Here is a 12,995-nt window from a genome sequence, read left to right on the forward strand (position 1 = left end):
CTGATTTGGTGTGAACAAGTGCAGCTGCCCCAGGTTCGCAGGGCTGGTGCTGCTTTCACTGGGGACGTGCAGTCACGCAGCAGCTGGCACACGAATGTGAGACTGCGCCCGTCATCAACGGCACTCACTTGTGACTGCAGCCACCCTGGGATAAAATCCATGGATTTCACAGGGTTACACCAATAAATGCCCTTCAGCCCTGGAGTCGGATGACAGTACAAGGAGCCTGAGTTGCAAGAACAAACAGAATTGTTGAGCAGTTGAGAGATGCCCTTTCATACAGTTGTTTTTGCTACATTACCTCATTGCCATTTTTCTTCTCCATTAGCCTGTGCTGTTATGACCCTCTCATATAGGGTCATTTCAGGTCTGCAAGCTATAGCATTGGAAATGGAGGGAGGGAGATATTTTTAGGTCTACTGTAGGAAGACATGAGTAAGCATGGATGTTTACGGTAAGGCTAAAGAATGGTACAAGGAGGAAACTTGAAAATAAAAAGATGTTGCTACACATCTCCCTTCCCTGAGCTTACCACCAGTAACAGCAAATCCAGATCATTCAGGTAGGAAGAGCTGAGAGCTAGGACGGAGTTGAATCTAACTCCACCACGTGTGACCCACTCTGCCAGACGTGGCTGCTTTCCGCTGCGGCAGAGAGCGATGCTGCCACTGGGGCTCCCAGAAGGCATCCATCAAACGAGGACCTTCTGGGGAAGATGGTGGAGCACCATGGTATTCATCCTGCTGTACTGAAATGAAGCCAACATTTGCCATTTGACTTCAGCCTGTAGAAGAGAGAGTCATTGTGTGAGACAATCACAGGAGCACAAAACACAACCTGCCTCCACATCCCTGACAATCACTAGCAATTAGTTACAAAGGTTGGGAAATTATTCTGCCTCAAATTCATATCTTTGTGAACACAACTAATTTTGGTACCCTCGGTGGTAGATCTGTTAAAGTCCCTCCTCCCTACATCCACTTTCTCACCCGTTTGCTCTTTCTCTCTCCACCCACGACCGATTACTCCTGTGGTGCCAACCGCACCGTGGAGAGCCACTGTATGCTATGTTAGATGGATGGGTCAAACAACCAAGGTCAGCAAAAACTTTGGGATTTTTTTTTTTTTTGTGCTAGTCCTAACGTATTCTAATCTGCAGAAAACTGGTTTCGAAAGCAGCCACAAAAAAGCACCAACGTCACTAAGAAATGTCTGGTAGGGCAGGACTGCCTTAAGTCAGCTCTCCAGTTGAGGCCAGTGTGGACTTGTGCCCTGATTTCATCCAAACTCCCTTCCCAGCACAGTGAGTCCATAGAAAAATCACTACCAGGTCAGCATCTATCATAACACTACTACAAATAACACCCTCTGCCCACAATACAGCGGTGTCAGGGGAGCGCAGTGTTTTCTTGGGGGCAGCGAATGAGCCAGTACACGTCGTTTCTTGCTTCTGTGTCAAATTTTCACTATGCTGCTTAATCAGTACTGCTTTACATTGCTGCAAGCAGGGAATGCTGGAATGTGTGTTGTGCTAGTGCTTTTGCTGCATTCCTGCTGCAGGGATATCGTACTGGTTAGACGCAAAAATCTCTTCCCCACAATGACAGCAAGAAACAGGGATTTTAATCCTGGACAGTATTTTCACAGTGCCACTGAGAGAATGTGCAAGAGCAAAAGCAGCTCAGTTCAGTTTGCGTTATTTAGGAACTACTTGAAACACTGCTAAAGGACTATGCAATGTAATTAGGCATGAGGTCAGAAGAGCTCCCAATACAACAAATAACTTAGTTTTGAAAACATCTTTTCCTGTTCATTAGGAAAAGCAAGTGTTAAGCAAGTAATCTGTCTCTTCAGTGCAATTTCAACACAATATATGTCATGACTTGTCTTATGAAATGAATTACAGAGCTTTCTGATAAGGCTTCATTTTACTAATAGTAAAGTGGCTCCATACACCCAATAGGGCTTTGTTAAGATGGAAGCATATTGTAGCACTAATGAAGCATGAGTTCAGCCTAATTAACAGGATGGCAACAGCAATCATACAGCCTTTTCATTCACTTTTATACATTCTGTCAGAGTAACAAAGTTGTGTTCGACACTGCTGGAACCCTCTGGCTTTGCTCCCTATTTGCACGCCTGCTAATCCCACTTCTTTGTTCAAATGGGCCCGGATCCAGCCAAACGTTAAGCCTGTATAATCATAGATAATAAGGCAGAGCCCCTGGGCAATGGCACCACTCATCCACCCACCTGCCAGCTCCCACTCCTCATATTTAACTTTAAGCACGAGAGCTGATCCCTTGCAATCAGCAGAGCCGCTCACAAATTTCCAGTTAAGCACATACTAAAGTGCTTTACTGGATTAGGGCCACAGTTTCTATTGTAAGAGGAGGAGTCACAGGCAGAATTTATTTGCCTGAATAACCTATTTTGCCCATGTTGGAAAACAATAGCATTTTCATTACCCACTTCACAACTCACCTGAATGAATGGGAAAGGCTCCTTGCCTCCAGCTGCTCTTTCATTTGGGCTTGTAAACTGAGCCTTTGAAGGGCAGTACAGGGTAAAGCATACTGGTGAGTTGTGTCTGATGTGGGTGTGATGGAGGAGATGTCCAGGCAGAAACTAAGTTTGTTTCATTAATTTCAATGTGTTCCATGCAATCTCTCATTTGAAGTGCTGAAAATAAGCCTGCAGATGGGGAGCCACAGATCCTCTCCCTTGGCCTGGCTCCAGCTAGGGTAATTACATGCTGTCTGGCTGAGTCCCCTCGTATGGCTTCAAATGGAAAAGTCATTCTCCACTTTTCTCCTGAAATACTGCAAAGTAGCGCAGCAGTCGCAGAACGGCAACTGAGCAATACCTGCAGTTCAGCAGTGGTGGGAGCCATCTCTCATGGACTAAATAAAGGCTGGATTCCTTCAGTAACCACCACAGCTCCCCTGGAGAAGACTGTCCTGCTTCAGGGTATGGGTCCTGGCCCATAAGAGCTTCCAGATGGCTCAAAAGGTAGGTGTGCAGACAAGGCTGGTGGGAGGGTTAGCACAGAGATACCCATTATACTGTACAGTTTTGGGGAACGTTCATCTCGGAGTATGAAATAATGAAACCTGACTGCAGAAGATCACCTTTCCACTTCATTATAGTTGATAACTAGCACAACGATGTTCTCTGGTGTGGCCCTGCTGTTAGTCACTTGGCACGTCCTCTACACAGCAACCGCACCAAAATAGTTCAAGATCTACACACGACTCAAGCCCAGAGATGGGCCATCTCCCCCCTGCAGAATGAATTTGTCTTTCCTTGGTTAAAGTAAATCATACACTACATTTTTACATAGAGTAACTTTGTAAGCAGCATGAAAAGAGATAAAAGAAGCTGTGATCAAAGCCTCCGGTAAGACTACAGTCATTGAGGGCATCTAACAAGTTGCCAGATTTTGCTCTTGTTCTAAAATGTTCTTCAGAAGCTGCATTTTCGTTTGATCACATATTTAAGTAAAATGGATCACTGCAGCAGAACTTATTCTTTGTCCTGGTTTCAGCTGGGATAGAGTTAATTTTCTTCTTGGTAGCCGGTATGGTGCTGTGTTTTGGGTGTAGGATGAGAACAATGTCGATGATGCACTAATGTTTTGGTTCTTGCTAAGTAGTGCTAAGCTGTGGCTAAACAGTTGCTGAGTAGTGCTTACACTGCTCAAGGACTTTTCAGCTTCCCATGCTCTGCCCAGTGCACAAGAAGCTGGGAGGGGGCACAGCCAGGACAGCTGACCCAGACTGGCCACAGGGCTATGCCATACCATATGGCGTCATGCTCAGTATATAAGCTGGGGGAAGAAGAAGGGGAGGACATTCGGTGCGACGGCATTTGTCTTCCCAAGTAACCGTTACACATGATGGAGCCCTGCTTTCCTGGGAATGGCCGAACAGCTGCCTGCCAATGGGACGTAGCAAATTAATTCCTTGTTTTGCTTGGTTTGCGTGCACAGCTTTTGCTTTACCTATTTAACTCTTCTATTTTACTTTACTTCAATTATTAAACTGTTCTTATCTCAACTCATGAGTTCTCTCCCTTTTACCCTTCCGATTCTCTCCCCATCCCACCAAGGGGGGAGTGAGCGAGTGGCTGCGTGATGCTTAGTTGCTGGCTGGGGTTGAACCATGACATTCTTGTAGAATTTTATTCACTTACAACCTATGGCAAACTGATAGGAGTAGAAAAGATAACCCACTGTTACTGGGGGAAACTTGAATAAAGCAAAATTCAGACAGGAAGGCTGGACAGCTCCATAGACTGACAATGTGTAGGGAAACCTCTCTCTTGATTAATGCGTTTCAAGTCTCACAGTGACCACTATTTTTGACTACAAGGAGGCTGGGTCAGGACAAGACTTGAGAGGTGGGACACTTTGGCCATGAGGTGACATCTATCAAGTCCTGTCTTTTACTGGACTGGCTCGTGCTTCCACATTAGCATGTTGCTCCACAACAAAAAAATGGCAGCATGTTCCTTCTTTGCAGTGTTTCTAAATAGTTGTATTTTATCTGCACCATTTCTGAAATATAAAGAGTTGTTTTCTGTAGCCTTGGCACTTTATATGCTTGAAGAGTCTTGGCAATATCACCTCAGCTTCCTGCAAATATCAACATAATAAACTCATCTCTTCCCGTTGGTCTCAGCAGACAAGCCAAATACTGAATAAAACCAGGCACTAGATTACCCTCTTATTCCTAAAGGTTTGTAGAGGAATTCTTCCAAATTAGAGATACATGATGATAAAATAATACATGCAGTGCTGTCCTTTACTTACCCTAAACATAGCTCTTCAGTTCCCAGGATGTTCTTTCCCATCCATGATTACAAGTCACCTAAAAAAGATACAGTTTATTCGTACATAGTGAAAAATAATTCTTGTGTACTACTTTATAATAGAATAAGATGAAAATCTTGTTCTCTGGTTATTTTTTTCATTACTTTTATGGTGCAGCAGAAATGCCTGCAGTGAAAGTACGGTGAATACCTCCAAAAATATTAGTCACTTAAAGGGTCAAAAACACGTGAAGAACAATTGCTTTCCAAGTGTTCCAGTTCATACTAATCTGCCAGGAAAGGAGGATGACAAGCTTTTGCCAAGCATGGCATGAAAGCAGAGCTCAGGAACGCTCAGGACATTTTCAGTAGCAGGCCCTGATACAACATACATCTCTATTTGCAGGTATCTTCCCCCACGTCTGGGTGATAAAGGAGTACTGGGGGAGATCCAGAGAACAGAAGAAACTGATGTGGGAACAGAATGTACTAATACATTACAAGGAAGCTTTTTACAAATGGATGTCAAACCATTTTTGTTGATCTGAGAAAAATATTCAGGATAGGAAACCTCATAAGAAATGAAAAACTTTGAGACAGAACGTGTGCAAGCTCAAGACACAGACAAATAGTTACAAAATGGCTTTATTATCCCAGGGAACATAGCAGCATCAGCAACAAATATGCCGCTTGTCTGTATTTATATTCCAAACAGTGTTGATTCCTGTAAATCATTGGTTCTACATTTGCCTGGGTTTTCTTCTTCTTTTTTCTGAAATAAATCATATCCATTAACACGTAGCAGCATGGGACATGTTCCCATGCATAGGCAAAAGTGTTCCTTTCAAATCCATCTAGATAGCCCACTCCCTGGACATTTGGATTTGTGCTGCAGTGACATTCTCACAGCATCGTTATCAACTCAGACGCAAAATAACCATTTCTCTCAACAAGTGCTGCCTGTGCAGATGGAGCTAGAAGGTCCGTGGCTGAGGGAAGAAGAGTAATATGAGCTATCGTGGGTGCCATAAGAGCACGCAGTGTTAGTAGAAAGGGCTGAAGCTGTAAGGAAATAGTACGATGACTGGCAGCTGGGTCTGAGGACAGCCTCTGCCGACTGAATGCTAGTCCCTATGGTACAGAGTGCAGGTGCCCCACAGGGCATTTTGGGTGAAATACTGCCTTTTCAGAAGTCCTGGGAAGTTGGACTTCAATGGGACCAGGATTTCACCCTTGCCATTGAAAAGGCATTGATTTTCCTGTTTTTACCTATTTCTTCCACAAAATAAAGCAGTTGCTTTCTCTCTCTCTCTCTCTCTCTCTCCTTATTTGGAAAGATACAGGGGAAAAATAGTAAGTAATACTGAAAATATTATTAGAAAAATATTGGAAGTAAAAGTGGGAAAGGTTAATCAATTAATGTTTTAATAGGAAGAGCTCCTGCTCTAGACATTTGTATACAGTTCAGCACATGTTAAAATACTCTGCAATTCACCAGTCCTTCTTTTCTCCAAAGTAACAACCAAGCTGGGACAGGTAGCCCCAAGGCCCCCATGCTCGGGTGCTGTGAGCTGAAGTTTCCCCATCCCTCCACCCAAGCAAGCACATCCGCTGCTGAACTCCTCTCCTGCCTTACACTGACCCGGCTCCACCGGAGTCAGTAGACCACCAAAAGCAGCGGATGGACAGCCTTCTTCAAAACTGTTGGTTGTTATCTGAGGTCTTTGGCTTTGAAACCATGTTTCAAGCAGGAAGCAGCCAGGGCAGGCAGAAATGGGGGACAGTAACTGCAAGGACAAAACCCTGCTGTAGTGGGTGGGATGGAGCAGGCTGACTCACCCCATCTCTCACCAGCAGCATGAACGTGAGCTCCTGCAAGGAAAGTAACAGGGAAGGAGGCATTCAAGCTCTTTTTTAAAAGATATTCCCTTTTTCTGAATTTTGCAGCCCTTTCTCTTTGCTTTTTGCTCTCCCTCTATTTCAGGTAGCTGATCAAGGTGTTTTCCCCTTAACCCACTGCTGGAAATAAGAAACCAACAGGAAGACCCTTGTTGCTAGCAAATGGCTCAAAAAATTCCCCAGCTGGGGACCAGCCAGAGCAGGGGGATTACAGTAACCAGCATCAACAGATTTACATATTCAAAGATTGTAATTGAGGAATAAGCAATAATGCCATTATGCAAATCCCCAGGCCCTGAGTGGCCAAAGCCAGAGCTCAGCATACGGCATCCTTACTGAAATAAACCCCTGCCAACAACAAGGCAGCGCAGGGGCAAGCACAACCAGGGAGCAGGGAATTGCTGAATGGGAGGAAAAGGCACCATAATTCATCAGTAACTAACTGTGCTCAGCCCTGAACTCTGGCAGCTTGGACATCTCCTTCCCACCTCAATATTGGATATATTTGAGCTCACAGTGCTCTTCTGGGTCCATAGTGAGTTCGATGGCAAAATTATTGCCTGCAACTGAAGAAAGGCCATAGAAGTACATCAATAAAAAACATCCTTTTGTGTGCTACCAGTGAGCTAAGTAGCCATTATCATGGTTCCTTTCTTATTTTTTTCTTAACCCTTTTCAACCTCTTCATCAGCAGAATTGAATTCGAGGAGGCATATTTTGTCTGGCAGATAATTCTTCATCAACTCTGCTTGTGAACTCGTGCTTCAAGGTCAACAAAGGTTACGGAGAAATGAGGAGTTCAATTGGCACTTTTAAAAGCAATCAGTAATTACAGCAACATTTTTTGCTTAAAATCCCTGAAATACAGCCATGCTTTCAGAGGGATTCTGTTCAACTCTGTCATAGGTTATTTTCCACAATATATGGCTGACTCTGCACCAGCAGCTCAGTTCACCTTGATTCATGAATAACTATCCCTCACTTCCTACTGTAAATACAATTCTAAACATATGGGAGAGAATTTATAGTGAATTAGGGTTGTACATTATCACCGTGATTAGCTGCATTTGTTACCCAGCAGATGTCTGGGTAGTAAAAAGCCCCCATGAGTACAGAATCCTGGAGTTTCCCAATTCCTTGATAACTGGTCCAAGAATTTCTTATTCCTGCTGTGCTCTGATCCTGGTGGCCCAGAGCAGATGCTTGCTGTCTGCCCGTCTCCTGCAGCACTAATCCCGCTCTCCCCACGCTGTGATCCCAGCAGAGTATCGCGTTTCCACTGCTTTTCTCTCTCCTCTTATCCTCCCCAAAAAGCTTTCCCGGTGACATTCATCATTCTCACAATACCAAAACACTTTGACAAGCTCAGCCAAATACCTCCCAGGTGTTGCATCACTGATTACCACCAGAATTACAAATTTGATGACTGATCTGGCTGTAACTATTTATGATACTGGTAATGCCATTATAAGCATCAAGACGATGCTTCTAAGATATCTCAGCCCATGTCTGGCCCCGCTTTTCCTGGGCACCTCATGACCACACAGCGAGGGAAAAGCTCTATTCCAAGAAAAAGCCTGAAGAGAGACACAGTGAATAACTGGCACGAAACTAAAGCCCACAGAGATCAAGCAACTGGTCCCAAAACATGGAAAACATACGGTACTGCCTTGAGAGCTTTTACATGAGATTATCTTTCCCCCTGCACTCGTTTCTCCATCCCAGGGATGCCTTATTTTTGTCAGCTTGTGTCTTCCAGCAGAGAGAAAAAAGCATCACTGCCCCCTCCCAAAAGTCTCTTGCTCCTAGAGGCTAAGACAGCGCAGATGCTCCCATACCTAAATGGATATTTTTGTCCTCCGTCAGATCTTTGCAGGCTGCTGTCACTGACCACTTTGCCAAGCGATCGCTTGACGTGATCCCAGGGTCTGTTGTGGTTGGAGCCCGCTTTGTGGGACCAGGGGGCTCACGCATAGTCTGACTTGGACTTCACCACCAGACATTCGGCTGTCCTGGAGCTCCACTACATCTCAGTTGCTCAACACTTCATACTTTGCTTTTGAGTCCCAAGTGACCAGGTTTTTACCTCTAACAGCAACAATCTTACACATACCATATCCCAAACACCAGGCTATCACACAAGATCACGAGCACTGAGTTTTCTTCCAGCTGTCAGGCAAAGCTTTGAAGAAGAAAACAAGCGCTGTCAGACACCATCTGAATTGCTGTCTCAGCACCCTGAAAATATTCCTCCGACCTCTTCTCTTCGACTAACATACAAGCAAGCCCTCGTCATTGGTTATTTACTTTATGTTATTATATCTGTCTTCAACCTGGAATACCAGATTAGCAACTCTCAATCAGCAAAAAGGCTACAAATACTAATCCATCCTTCTAGCAGAAAGTGGCTTTTTTTTGCATAGTAAGAAAATGTAAGTCTAAACATAGATAATGTCAATTAATTTATAATTTACTGAACTGTTATTGTTCACTCACTTCCAAACAGCACGGGGTATAACTCACAGGGTAACACTAACACAGTTCAGCCTCTCCAGACCAGAGTCATGGTTAAGAGGCACATTTTTAACCTACTGCATTCAGAGACATCTGCTTTTAACCTTTGAACTAAGTGCCATGCAAAGGAGCTGAAACCCAACTGAACCAACTCACAAGGCCAAGATTTTCAAGGCTCTAATTGCATAAACAAAAACGTATAAATACATATCTGCGTGTTGTGCATGTACCCTTTTTTAACCGTTACTTGGCAAACTCTTCAGGGCAGGGCTGTTTCAAGCAATTAAGTGCCATAAGGCGAGCAAAGCGTGAGCCCCACTTTATTGAACAGCCATTAGCCATGCTAGAAACTGCACCGTAACATTAATTTTGCAGCTACAAGACGTTAGCCTTGAACACAATTAATGCATGTGCACACATTTGTTACACAGTCATAAATTTTAGTAATGTAATTTTACGAGCCTCTTAAAAGGTAACCATTGCAAAAAAAAAAAAAAAAAATAGTAGCAGGAAAGGCAGGGTAAAGTTCAACAGCAATATTTCATTACCAAGACAAGGAAAGAAGACAAATGACTCAGCCTCCTTGGTTCTCCCCTCTCCCTCCACCATTACTTGGGGAAAAACACACAGCACAACACAGATTTGTTTTATTGCAGTAAGTGTGTCAGCACGGCAGGACAGCAGATCAGGAGGATTTTTCAATACAAGCAGAGATTTGTCTGTCACTAAAGCAGAGTTTACAGCAAAGCTTTTCAACAGGGACCAGACTCCCCATCATTTCCAGGGACAGGCAGAATAATCAGCATTGCTCTAGTCCCTCTCCCAGGTAGGGCTGTTTTACCGTACGTCATTCCTTCTTTTTCCCGCTTCCAGGGGGTACACCCGCTGTTGTGGGCACGGGCTGGAGCCTCACCACGTGCTGGGGGACAACATGCAGACAGCACACCACATACAGGCTCAAAATAAGCATGGAAAAGAGAGCAATTTTGTTGTGAATAGCAGGATTTGACTTTTTTCTTAAAGCACCAGCAATCAGAACCACATATTCTTACCTGGGAGCTCACCCATTTATTTTCATCTTTAATAAATGACATCAATTTTCAGCTCTCTGGTTGCAGAGACCGGCCTGGAAATGCGACTTCCACAAAGCCCAATATGAAAGAAAATGGCAGTCACCTTCGTAACCCTGCCATTTCTGACGTGGTCTCATGATGTTGTGGGGATGGGTGAGAGGAAGGCCCAGGTCACACTTCCTGAAGTGCTGTCAACCCCACCAGTGGGACACGGAGATCTCGGATCTCAGGGGACTTTTAGCTGAGGCCAAAGCATCAATGCCTGGCAGAAAATTCCCTCTATTTACTGAGGAAATCTGGTTAACTTTGAGAAAAGGCAAGATCTGAGCCCACACTCTATGTCCGGAGACCTGCTTAGTGCCTCAGAGGAACATCCCAAAATCCACAGATCCAGGGTGTGGGAGGGCAGGGAGAAGCAGGATTGGCGATGGGTAACTGGGAGGAAGCTGCCACAAAACTCTTAATTTCTAAAAACCTCCAGCCTCAGCAGCAACCGTGTCTCCAGATATCTTTATCTTTCTTATTACCATTTTTCCTCATCCCTATACCGCATTAAGTCTTGTGGACAGCTTCCCTGGTCCAGAAGAGAACCTTGCACATCTCATCACAGCAACTGCTGGTCCACCAGGACCAGCAATGCCCAGTGGTACCGTGCGCAGGCCAAGCACAGTTGCTTTCTTTTGCTGGGCTCATCCAGGACCATTAACTTGTCTTCCTTGAAAATCTCAGTCTATTGCTCTTGGGAAGGATCGCATGTACTGTTGCCTTTGGAAGAGCTTCGTGGCTCTCCTATATGTAGTTTGTGCTATATTGCAGAAAATAAATAAAACCAAATGGAACTTACTTATGGGAAGATCTTGGCTGCTGATGGCCCACTTATTCCTTTTTTGAAGATTTTTCTCCAGTTTCTAAGTGGACTGTAAAGTTGATGTCACAAACTGCAAAAAGCCTGCAAAAGATCGAGTGGTCCATGGTCCCAGAAGTCATCCAAAGTGACCAAGCTTGCTTGGAGAACTAATAGCAGAGCAGCACTTCACAAGATATAATGCTCTTTCCTGAAAAGATAACAAAGAAAAAATAAGATTAAAGAAAGTACCTCATCTTTATAATTACTTCCACAGGTGCTTGCCTCTTCCCAATGTGCTCACCAACACAACTGACCTTTCAATAGGACCATGCTGCTACGGGCAGGCTACGGGCTACCTTCTCTTCTTTCACGTGCAGATTCAACGGGATGGAGTCACAGAAGCACCTCAGAGAGCAGAATATGGCCCTGAGATCTAATATTTTCCTTGTGACTCTTTTGTGCATCAGGCAGAGCCATTCATCAAAGCTATATCTGAAATAAAGAACTTATTCTACCAGTACAATTAATTGCTGTGAGCAATACATTCAAAGAAGCACAGAGAGCTGCGTCTTGGTCGCTGATACAGCATTGCATGTAGGAGCTTTCTTCTACCTTGAGACACAGTGTCTCTATCCAGCAGCTACTGTAGAAACCTGGCAGCTGCCCCATTTTCCAGCACAGCGATGACCCAGATGAGGTCTATATATCCTACATATCCAGCTTCTTGCCTGAAGAATGCTGCGCCAGAGTGCTTAGGATTTTTTGGCACGAACCTGGTCACACTTCTTAGCATTTTTATGAAAGTTCCTGCTCTGGGATTCATGCTGTAACATAAAAATCCCGAGGGCACTTCTACTTGTAAGCTTCTGGACTTGATGAGTACAAGAGAAAAACCTGAAACTGATGCAAATCCATGCTACCATCTCCAAAAATGAAGCCAATGCTAAACTGTGAATCACAGTCCCTCCCAAGGGGACCTGTGATGGTTTGCAGCCTGACTGACAACACGTGAGCACCCGAGGGCCGAGCTGGTGTCCCAGCCTCACAGGGAGCACTCAGCAGTCCCCATCCTGACCAGGACTGCTAAAGCAATGCATTAAAGGTGCTTATGCAGTAGAGACCAAGAGGAAACCAAGGTCTTGCATTACTACATTTTCATGTTATTGCTCATTATTTATATATGTCCTCTTTTCTGCAGCTCCCCTTTGCAACCTCTGATGCTGGATTACCTTCAGTGGTGGGCTCAGCTCTATCTTTGTTTCAACACCTGGAATTTTAAGATAATCTGTTTTTGCAATTAACAAGTCAAAAGCAGCAGATTAAATTCACACAGAGATCCTAAGCAAACTGATTGCCTGTTGATAGGTGACTATAAATAGTTATCTATAGTACTGACTTAAAAGGGACAGTGGTTGCATAAACATGTAAGTGAAACAGATACCAAAATATCAGTCATGACCTTGTTAAAAGAGTTGATATGGCAAAACTCAGTCATGAAATAACCTATAAAATGAAATGTTATGATTAGTGTCAAGAGCTAATCTCCCAGAAGCCCAGACAATGTGATGCAAAGCAGCTTTTAAAAGAAACCCAACAAACTCATTTTTCATTATCTTCTGCCATCTTATTATTTCACAAGTAAGAAATCCATTAGCAATTCAAGAACTAGATAGGCTGCTTAGTTATCTAACACTGAGACATTCACATCCCATGGCTATCTTGATGTCCCTGGAAAAAAAAAAAGAAGAGGAAAAGCAATGGAGTAATAAATTATTATAACTGTTTCATTAAAACTTAGGACACTGTAATTTTCAAGTTTATTTGGTATTATATTTAAATGAACCAAAAGG

Source organism: Nipponia nippon, unplaced genomic scaffold (genome assembly GCF_047370975.1).
Source record: "Nipponia nippon isolate SJK-2023a ecotype South Korea unplaced genomic scaffold, ASM4737097v1 scaffold_9, whole genome shotgun sequence".
Taxonomy (NCBI): domain Eukaryota; kingdom Metazoa; phylum Chordata; class Aves; order Pelecaniformes; family Threskiornithidae; genus Nipponia; species Nipponia nippon.